The following is a 12285-nucleotide window of genomic DNA, read 5'->3' on the forward strand; positions in this document are numbered from 1 at the left end:
CCATTCTTCTCCTGACAGAAGCTCCTCCACTAGGTCGATGGGCCCAATGTTGAGTTTAAAGTCTCTGAAGGTGAAATTCCTAATTTAACAGAATTTAAAACAATTATTAAGTTTTATTATATTTTGTTTAATTAGTTAAATAAAAACACAACATTGCTGTATAACAATAGAAGCATTTTTAGTGGTATGTTGGTATTTAATGTCTGAAACTGGTAAAAAAAAATCCTTTTTAGAGCAGCCAATCCACCCTTTGCATGATTTAGGGAATTAAAGGGAGTTAAAACCAATTCAGACCCATTCTGTTAGCTGTGCCATTTTGAGACCATATTTTATGTGCAACCTTTTAAAATGTGTTGTTATTATTATTATTATTATTATTATTATTATTGTTATTATTATTATTGTTATTATTATAATAATAATAATAATTATTATTATTATTATCATTATTATTATTATCATTATTATTATTATTATTATCATTATTATTATTATCATTATTATTATTATCATTATTATCATTATTATTATCATCATCATTATTATTGTCATTATCATCATTATTATTATTATTATTATTGTTATTATCATCATTATTATTATTATTATTATTATCATTATTATTATTATCATCATCATTATTATTATCATTATTATTGTCATTATCATTATTATGTTATTATTATCATTATCATTATTATTATTATCATTATTATTGTCATTATCATTATTATTATTATTATTATCATCATCATTATAATTATTATTATTATCATTATTATCATTATTATTATTATCATTATTATTGTCATTATCATTATTATCATCATCATCATTATTATTATTATCATCATTATCATTACTATTATTATCATTATTATTATTATCATAATTATTATCATTATTATTACTATCATCATTATTATTATTATTATCATTATTATCATTTTTATTATTATTATTATTATCATCATTATCATTATTATTATTATCATTATTATTATTATCATAATTATTATCATTATTATCATTTTTATTATTATTATTATTATTATTATCATTATCATTATTATGTTATTATTATTATCATTATTATTTTATTATTATCATTATCATTATTATTATGTTATTATCATTATCATGTCATTATCATTATTATGTTATTATTATCATTATCATTGTCATTATTACTATTTTTAATAATTTTTGTAGTGTGAACTGTACAGCGACCTGACCACTTGGAAAGTCGTGTAGTGTGAACTTGGCATTAAACTCAAGAACTTGAATTTAGCAGCTCAAAACTCAAACTCAAAACTCGTGTTTAGTGTTGTTTTATGGTTTTAAATGCTTGCCTGATATAACTAAACACATTCAAGCTTACAAAGAACAAAACTGAGATAGTGTCACAAAGCCAAACTATGAGGAAAACAGTCTGAGATAAGACTTTAACCAACTGTGATTGTGAAACAGTTACAGGGCAAAAAAAATGTAGGTCATATGGCAGGATAAGTACGTATAGTTTGTGTATATCATTAAAATTTCTGGAGGGTTTTTGGGGGGAAATTCAGCGTGAACTCTATTATAGACCCTAATTACCAGCAGCACTAAACACCATTTGCTGATGAATGGGGAAATAAAACACAGGAATGTTGGAATGTTACAAAACTTGACATGTGGGATGTTTAGGGGGTTGAAACACGAGACGTGTTTACTTACGAGAAAAAAAACGTGCTATTGTGATACTAAACATTAAACATTGTTATTAGTGTTATAACAGAAACTTGGGTCTTTATGCACATTTACATTTTCCACCACACTGATTTACACATCCATTTATGATGGGAACGTCCTCAAACACACACACACACACACACACACACACACACACACACAGAAGTAATAAGGGCTCAAGAGCTTAACAATGCCAACCTGACAGGGGATTTTGAACCAGCAATCTTCTGATTACTAGTCTAGTAAAGTCAAATAGTGCTTTTTACAATAGACTTTGTCTCAAAGCAGCTTAACAGCATTCAGCACCGCCCGAAAAACCCCCGAAACCTCAGATTACAGCAACAGTGACGAGGAAAAACTCCCTTAAAATTACAAGAAGGAACCTTGAAAGGAAGTAGAACTCTTTGTTGTCCTCTGTGTTTCTAAATTATACAGCGGTACCTTAAAACTGGACGTCAGACGGTTCTGGGAGTGTTTCAAGGTATTTTTTCCCATAAGGATGTTTGTGAAACCTGTTAATGCGTCCATGGTCCCGTGGAGCTGCAGATATTTTAGGCTCATGTAAAATAATGAGGTTGTTTTTGACACTTATACACTGAAAATAACACAAATATAATATAAACACACTGAAATACAATAAAAGCGGCACTTTAGCTTTACTTCTTTATTGTTTTGTTATGCTTCTTAATCGTGTAGACCAGGGGTGTCAAACTCACGGCCCGCGGGCCAGATCCGGCCCGCCGCGTCATTTGATCCGGCCCGCGAGAGCTTAAACGACTGTATGATTGTTGTGATGGTTCGAGTCGTTACAGAGACGCACTTATAATTTAACGGGACACCTGTGCCTTTAAACGCGGCAACTGTTTACATCGTAGTCATGGCAACTAACTTTGACCTTCGCTGAGAAGCCATGTTACTTTTACCGCTGAAGAACGCGGGGTAGCGTTGTGACACCGCCACATAAGGGGATCTGGGGAAGGCCTTTCATGTTTAACACTAACAGATTTTTAGACAGTGTTATTTAGGTTACCCCACAGAAAGTTAAACCCTTAATTTCTTTAGCTGCTCACGGGAATTTTATGATGATAAGAGTTGTAGTCTTACCTGATTCTTTGGTATTTTACTGTGTTTATTTTCCATATTTCATGTTTTGTATATGTTTCCTATTTGTTTGAAAGGGGGACTTTTATTTTGATTATAAACCCTGGTTTGGGAGAACAGGAAAGGGGGGAAGTTTTGGCCATTTTGTTTTTGGGGGATTAGTTTGGGGAAGAGAGGCCTGTTGGAGGTTGGCAACTCAGGCCCTACAACTTTTTACTCCTTTCTTCATTCATCCTTGTCCTTGAACATTTGGATTCGCTCTCTAAGAGGATATACCCCAAGGAACTGGGTGAGCTCGTTATGGTTTATGTATATTTTTGGGACATTGCAATTTTTGAGGAATTGGGACATTGCAACGGTGTTTGGAATTTTGGGACATTGCAACTTTTTGAGGTTTTTTTTTACTATGGGAACGGTTTGATATATTTTTCTTTGTTTTGTGACTTTGATCATTTTTTGTACTGACTAGAGGACATCGTCAGCAGATCAAATATTTGTTTACTTTGTTTTCTTTAAGTTCTATTTCGGGTGCTGGTACTGATGTGAGTGTGTTGTCTGATCTGAGAATACCTAGTAAAATTAATTTCCCTCAAATGTTTATCATCCAATTAGTGTCCGAATTTTTGTGGTAACTGCTGAGTTTGTCAGACTGTTACAGCATAGTCAGTAATGTAAACAATAATAATAAATATAAATAATTATCTTGCAATATAATACAGAAGCATCGTCTGTAAGTAGTGGCGTTTATATTCTCAGTTGTTTGTAAATGTTTAGTGAGTATATCACAGCGTTTTAGTTACAAATTTACCGTAATTAAATACAATTGTTACCGTTACTATAGCAGTTAGTATCTTTACACAAAATGCTAACTCCTTAGCGCTATTTTACGTTTGGTTAAATCTCATATTGTACCAGATGTAACACTGAATTACAGCTGTGTGCTTTTACTGTATTAGGTTCTTTATTGTTTTTATTGTTTGTAGTTTTACCTCATCCTGGTGCACACAGTGTATCACACAGCTGGGAAGCAAATAAAACCGACTGTATTCTGAATAGAGCTGTCTGTCTGTCTGTCTGTCTGTCTGTATAGCTGAGAAAGGGGGATAAACTATTAGTGAGGGCAAAACAATTGTCTTAAAATACACTGTAAAAGCCTACAGTAACTGCATCTCTCAAAATGCATGCTGATTTTGTGACCTGCAAAGTGACACAGCCCACCAGTAGATGATGTTAAGAAATATTTACACATGATCCCAAAATGTACAAGAAGATGAGTAAGAAAATTAAGCAGAAGGAGGAAATTTAATGAAGGTGAAAACAAGTTTGTGCTTCAGGAAGAGAAACCGGTGCATCTCTTGTGTTATGAGGCCGTGTCTGTGGTAAAGGAGGACAATATAAATGCAGAATTCAGCCTCTAAGAAAAACAACAGTCTGCAATCACAGCAGGATACGTTACAATCGGCCCTTTGAAATGAGTGAAAATGAGTTTGACACCCCTGGTGTAGACGCTTGATGTTGGAATACTGTATTCTGTTCAGTACCGGCGCATTCACATGAGAAGCAACAAAACTGCTTAACGTGACTTATTGCACTAGTGGAGGAACTTATGAGCAGTAATAATGAAGAGAAGTTTAGTGCTCCTGTCTCCTTCTTTTACTACATTAAACCACGTTAAGCTTTATTTTCAACCAGAAGCGGTTTAGACTCTGGGAGAAGCTGATTCTGATTCTCACCGTTTCTCAGAAGCTGGAGCTGTAACACAAGTTTAAAAGTGAAACAGGGAGGAGAATCCAGATAAACACAGATACATGTGGAGCTGTAACCCTGGATCTGACGCTTATTCCACACTGATGCAGATTCAGCTCAGATTCGTCGCACGTCAAGTTTAAGGGAACAAATTTCTCCACAAAGGGCGTCGAGTTTAGGGGACGTGGAGTTACAAGGTACCGCTGTATTGTGCATAGAAGTCTAGATAAGATTATCAGATCTACTGTATAAATAATAAAATGAGTACAATAAAACAGAAACTTGCCTGTGTAATGTCATTGAATTGCGCTTCCTCTGTTTGGGAGGGAGGGAAGGCTTTTGAGGCTCTTCTTGATCCATGAATGTAACCTGATGATTATTTATTATTAATAATGTATTTATTTTATAAAATTGCAGAACTAGTGATAATGCAGCATGTAGATTACTTACTTGACTCCTGCAGGGTTCCATCACTGGTCCGTTTTTCCTGTATGGTGTTGTGTTGGGATCTGGGACTGAAACTGATGAGCCGTTGGAACCGAACGTTATTGGTCCATGAGTTGGACTGCTGAAATACTTCTGTCCTACTTCTGGCTCCACTTCTTGCTTTCTCTCTGGTAACTCTGGCAGACGTTCAGATGGTAGATGTCTTCGTTCCCATTCAGGAAATATAAGTGAGGACGGTCTAGACTCAACATATCCCGAATCTACATCAGAATTGCGTGTGTCTGTGCTGAGTAAACCAGATCTCCGTTTGTTTAAATCCAGTAAAAGTTGGTGGTTATTCTGGTCCGTGTGCTTTGAACGTTGATCTGGGTGTGTGGACGAAGGCTGAACCCTCAGTCGACCCAGCATGGTCCGAACCAAAGAGACGCCACGGCGTGCTGGTCCCTCTTCAGTCATCTGCAAAAACAGAGTCAAGTACAACTGGTTTGGTTTCTGAGATACACACTGACACACTGGGTTGATGTTTTTAAGCTGAAACAAAATGACTGAGTTTAAATCTGAGCTCCGCTGTCGGTCGACTGGACGCCCCTAGCAGGCACGATCGGCAGTGCAGACAGTGCAGCAGACAAAACTAGCCACTAGTCTGCTGGGCAGGAAAAGACCGGACTAAATAAGTTCCCTGGTACAGAAGTGGAGGAACGTGGAGATCAGTGCATGACTCTCCTGGCGTGAGACCGACCTCACGTGCATTTAGCAGACACTTTGTCAGCCCCCTTTCACCCTGTTCTTCAATGGTCAGGACCCCCACAGGACCACCACAGAGCAGGTATTATTTAGGTGGTGGATGATTCTCAGCACTGCAGTGACACTGACATGGTGGTGGTGTGTTAGTGTGTGTTGTGCTGGTATGAGTGGATCAGACACAGCAGCGCTGCTGGAGTTTTTAAACACCGTGTCCACTCTCTGTCCACTCTATTAGACACTCCTATCTAGTCGGTCCACCTTGTAGATGTAAAGTCAGAGACGATCGCTCATCTATTGCTGCTGTTTGAGTCGGTCATCTTCAAGACCTTCATCAGTGGTCACAGGACGCTGCCCACGGGGCGCTACTGGCTGGATATATTTGGTTGGTGGACGATTCTCAGTCCAGCAGTGACGGTGAGGTCTTGCTGTGTCTGATCCACTCATACCAGCACAACACACACTAACACACCACCAGTGTCACTGCAGTGCTGAGAATGATCTACCACCTAAATAATACCTGCTCTGTGGTGGTCCTGTGGGGGTCCTGACCTTTGAAAAGTATGTAGAGAAACAGATGGACTACAGTCAGTAATTGTAGAACTACAAAGTGCTTCTATATGGTAAGTGGAGCTGATAAAATGGACAGTGAGTGTAGAAACAAGGAGGTGGTTTTAATGTTATGGCTAAAGAATATTCTTGAGATTCTATCCCCATTGTAGTCCAGAAAAACAGTCCTGATATTATACCGTCGTCTGAGGTTATCTTTAGCCCAGTATGTTAAATATTCCATTGGCAAGAAATCAAAAATGACTCCGTGCCAGTCAGAGATCCACCTCATCACACACACGTTTTGATAATAAATTCCTATGATTGTTTAGTGATTGATTCGCCTTTTTTGGCACGTTCCACCATTTGCAGTTTTGTAGCACCTGACATTTCGGCAACAACTTATGGACCTGGTCATCTCTCTTGATGACTTCCACTGCTGCCTCATCATCACCCCACTGCTGCCACATCATGACCCCACTGCTGCCACATCATCACCCCACTGCTGCTACATCATAACCCCACTGCTGCCACATCATGACCCCACTGCTGCCACATCATGACCCCACTGCTGCCACATCATGACCCCACTGCTGCCACATCATCACCCCACTGCTGCCACATCATCACCCCACTGCTGCTTCATCATCACCCCACTGCTGCTACATCATCACCCCACTGCTGCCTAATCATCACCCCACTGCTGCCTAATCATCACCCCACTGCTGCTACATCATAACCCCACTGCTGCCACATCATGACCCCACTGCTGCCACATCATCACCCCACTGCTGCTTCATCATCACCCCACTGCTGCTACATCATCACCCCACTGCTGCTACATCATTACCCCACTGCTGCCTCATCATCACCCCACTGCTGCTACATCATCACCCCACTGCTGCTACATCATCACCCCACTGCTGCCTCATCATCACCCCACTGCTGCCTCATCATCACCCCACTGCTGCCTCATCATCACCCCACTGCTGCTACATCATCACCCCACTGCTGCTACATCATCACCCCACTGCTGCCTAATCATCACCCCACTGCTGCCACATCATCACCCCACTGCTGCCACATCATTACCCCACTGCTGTGTTCTCCTCACTGGCTTCCTGTAGCTGCACGCATTCAGTTTAAAACACTGATGTTCGCCTACAAAGCCAAAAATGGACCCCAAGTTACCTTCGAGGTCTAATTAAACCCCGCTCTGTACCACGCAACCTCCGAGCCACTAGTCTCGCTCGACTCGAGCCTCCACCCAGGACTAAAGGAAGACAAGCATCAAGGCTCTTCTCTGTTCTGGCACCCAAGTGGTGTAACAAACTTCCTCTGTCTTTAATAAACGATTAAAAACCTTCATCACTTCAGCGTCTGCTAAATGCTAAAAATGTAAACGTAACTTATGCGAAGCCCCTTACTAACCTCAAGGTGGTCGGCGTCTGCTAGACAGACAGTGTGATACACAATCTTTTCCAAGAAAAGCATCAAAGCAAAAGACAAAATTTATGGATGAATGGCAGTCATCAGAATTTAGAGAACGAGGACTCAAGAGAGACTCAAGCTATCACACACATGTACATTCCTGTCTTCTGAATTCCTGGCTGCTTTGTCTATTATTACTGTAGTTCATGAACATGTAGCTCTTTTCTCTGTAGCTAAAGGTCCCGTCTAGGCACGGCACATGCTAAATCAAAGACCAGATCATCAAGGTTCCACTGTGTATTTCCTGTTCCAGCATGACAAGGACCATATAGATGTGATTTGTGGGGCCTCCAAAGCAGTTGATGTGATGTTTTGTAGTCTGATAGGGCTAAAGGGCTAAAGTTTAATCGTCATGGGTAATTCCAGGGGAAAGTCTGTGTGGTGTAAATGTAACACGACACATCAGCCTGTTTACACCATTGTTTACACCATTCATACTCACTGTATACAGAGAGCTCTTTAAATAAAATATAGTGACAGAAAGCTCAAACTGGGAAAGACGTTTAGCTTTAAGCAAAAGTACAATCTGAAAAAGACTGGGAAAGCAGCACTGGAGTGGTTCAAAAGGAAGAGAATGTGTGTATGGCCCAGTATAAGTCCTAATCTTAATCTTAGTATCTTTAATGGGACCTTAAAATGACTGTACCCCAAAGTGTAGTGAAACATATCCACATGGACATACATAGGGATGTTTTATAACTGGGATGTTGTAGCCTAGTGGTTACGGGACTAGTAATCAGAAGGTCACTGGTTCAAGCCCAAACACTGCCCGGATGCTGCTGTTGGGCCCTTAAACAAGGCCCTTAACCCCCAAATGCTTAGACTGTATACTGTCATAGTACTGTAAGTCACTTTGGATAAAGGCGTCTGCTAAACGCTGAAAATGTAAATATTAGACAAACAGACAGACAGATAGATTGATGGACAGACAGACAGATAGATAGATAGATTGATGGACCGACAGACAGACAGACAGACAGACAGACAGACAGACAGGTAGACAGATAGGTAAGTAGACAGATAGACAGACAGGTAGACAGATAGGTAAGTAGACAGACAGATAGACAGACAGACAGACAGATAGGCGGACGGACAGACAGATAGAAGGAGACAGACAGACATACAGACAGATAGAACGACAGACAGACAGAAAGGTAGATGGATAGACAGATAGATAGACAGACAGACAGATACTTTATTGATCCAGAAGGAAATTAAATCCCAGTTTCATTAAACATCAATGATCAATGACGCACAATATATATATATTGTATAATTACAGTGCAGGTATTAATGATGAGGAAGAATTTGAGTAAAAGATGAACGAATGAAGGTAAAAGTGCAGGCAGGTGCAGTTCTAGGTATACAATGTATGATACATATCAAATATACATTAAATATTAAATAATAAAGTGGCGAGTATTGCACATTGAATTGAGCCAATATAGCCATATCTATATATACCTACGTATGTGTCTTTGTACTGTGGGGGGAAACCGGAGCACCCAGAGAAAACCCACACAGACACGGGGAGAACATGCAAACTCCACACAGAAAGGACCCGGACCGCCCCACCTGGGGATCGAACCCAGGACCTTTTTGCTGTGAGGCGACAGTGCTACCCACTTAGCCACCATGCCGCCCAAAAATACTTACGTACACATATATACATGGCTACATGTAGGGTTTCAGTCCATAGCTAAGGTCCTGGGTTCGATCCCCAAGTGGGTCGTCTGGGTCCTTTCTTTTCTCATATATATATATATATATACAGTATACATATATTTTTTCTTCATGCATTTTCTCCCTTTTTCTCACTTGTAGCGTGTCCATTTGCCCGATTGCGTCATGTTTCCTCTCCACCAATGCCGATCCCCGCTCTGATTGAGGAGAACGAAGCTAACCCACGCCCCCTCCGACACGTGGGCAGCAGCCGTATGCATCTTATCACCTATACACTTTGACGAGTGCAGTGCAGCTCAGCGTTGTGTACGGAGAGACACACCCTGACAGCACTCTTTTCTCATCTCTGTGCAGGCGCCATCAATCAGCCAGCAGAGGTCATAATTGCACCAGCCATGAGAGAGAGACCCCATCCGGCTTAGCCCCGCCCAAATCTGAACAACAGGCCGATCGTTGTTCATGTGGCCGCTCAGCCTCAGCCTTATCAGGGTCCTTTCTGTGTGGAGTTTGCATGTTCTCTCCGTGTCTGCGTGGGTTTCCTTCGGGTACTCCGGTTTCCTCCCACAGTCCAAAGACGTGCAAGTGAGGTGAATTAGAGACACTAAATTGTCCATGACTGTGTTTGATATAAAACTTGTGAACTGATGAATCTTGTGTAATGATTAACTATCGTTTTTGTCATGAATGTAACTATACTACTTAGCTATCACCCGCTGTCCCCGAATGTTGGAGTTGTAGAGCCTAATGGCTCTGGGGACGAAGGATCATTTTAATCTGTCTACATTTAAGCAGTCTGTTACTGAACATACTCTTAATAGTCTAAATATGTTGTCCATCCATGAAGTTGTTTTCTATTAATCATTAACGTAGAAAATGTGAACTTGGATGCATACTGAGAGCGACATGACAGATGAATGAACATCTTAAAAAGCTCAGCCATTCAAATGCAGACATTGTTGCTGGTGTGTTCTTACCTTTGCTGTGGTTTCCAGTCTCCTACATCTCGTTCTCTTCCCCCGGGTTTAAATCCTTTCCTGGTAGCTTCAAAACTTTCTGCAAAATTTCCATGTCTGTATCTCCTCCTTTTTTACAGCTTCCTGCACGCCGAACCCTCTCCTCGTTTTGGTTTTTATATCTCACCTGCTTCCTGAAACTGCTCCTACCGGTTGGGTTTCTCTCATTCCTTTACTAAACTATCTGTAAACTATGCAGATTGAGAAACGTGGTTATGAGATGACGTCTGTGTTTCTGTCATCTTTCAGCACTGTGATTAGTAAATACTGGCTTCATTTAAAGAATCATTGTGGCTCAGTAATAATGATAATAATAATATATACAAGTAGATAAAAGTTGGGACAGTATTGCAGACAGGATGAACCTGAGATATTTCATGTTTTATCTGCTCAACTTCATTTCATTTATTAATAAACATCCATTCCTGCATTTCAGGCCTGCAACACATTCCAAAAAAGTTGGGACAGTAAAGCATTTACCACTTTGTAATGTTGTCGTTCCTTTTCACCACTTAAAAGAGGTTTTGGCACCGAGGAGACCAAGTGATTTAATGTTTCAGCTTTTATTTAGTCTCGTTCTTCCTGCAAACACGTCTTAAGATGTGCAACACGTTCCCTATGGGGACGCCCCCATACCATGACAGACCCTGGTACTGACACACCCCCATACCATGACAGACCCTGGTACTGACACACCCCCATACCATGACAGACCCTGGTACTGACACACCCCCATACCATGACAGACCCTGGTACTGACACACCCACATACCATGACAGACCCTGGTACTGACACACCCCATACCATGACAGACCCTGGCACTGACACACCCCCATACCATGACAGACCCTGGTACTGACACACCCCCATACCATGACAGACCCTGGTACTGACACACCCCCATACCATGACAGACCCTGGTACTGACACACCCCCATACCATGACACACCCTGGTACTGACACCCCCCATACCATGACAGACCCTGGTACTGACACACCCCCATACCATGACAGACCCTGGCTTTTGGACTTGTTGCTGATAACAATCTGGATCCTTTTCATCTTTGGTCTGGAGCTCACAGCGTCCATTTTTTTCCAAAAAAAGAGCTGGAATGCTGATTCATCTAACCACAATACACGTTTCCACTGTGTGATGGTCCATCCTAGATGCCTCTTAGCCCAGAGAAGTCGACGCCGCTTCTGGACATGGTTAACATAAGGCTTCTTTTTTGCACTGTAAAGTTTTAAGTATCATTTGTGCAGTAACTCTGTATTGTAGAGCTTGATAAAGGTTTGATAAACTAATCCCTCATCCATGTGGTTATATCAGCTAGTGTTGAGTGTTAAGCTCGCACCCTTGGCTTTTACACACTGAAATTCCTTCTGATTCCTTGAATGGTTTAATGATATTCTGCACAGTAGAGGGAGAAATATGCAAATCCCTTCTAATCTTTCTTTGAGGCACAATTGCATTTTTCATACTGTCCTAACTTTTTCTGATGTTTGGTTATACATTGACTTTTATTTCATTACAGACATTATAAACCAAAGATTTTTTCATGTTTGTGTGTGTACGTGTGCGTGCCTTTCTCCCCACCTCGAACCTGACCAGCTAGTAAAATAGTGTAACCTGCCGGTGGAAATAAAATATTGCAACTACTTAACATCCAGATGAAGTGGGATGTAGGATGGATTTTGGTTGTACTGGCAACCCTGGCGCAGCTCGTCTGCACTTGCGCACTACACAGACCCGTGTGCACTTTGTGCTTGCGTTGCCCAAC

The sequence above is a fragment of the Trichomycterus rosablanca genome, chromosome 5 (assembly GCF_030014385.1).
Source record: "Trichomycterus rosablanca isolate fTriRos1 chromosome 5, fTriRos1.hap1, whole genome shotgun sequence".
Taxonomy (NCBI): Eukaryota; Metazoa; Chordata; class Actinopteri; order Siluriformes; family Trichomycteridae; genus Trichomycterus; species Trichomycterus rosablanca.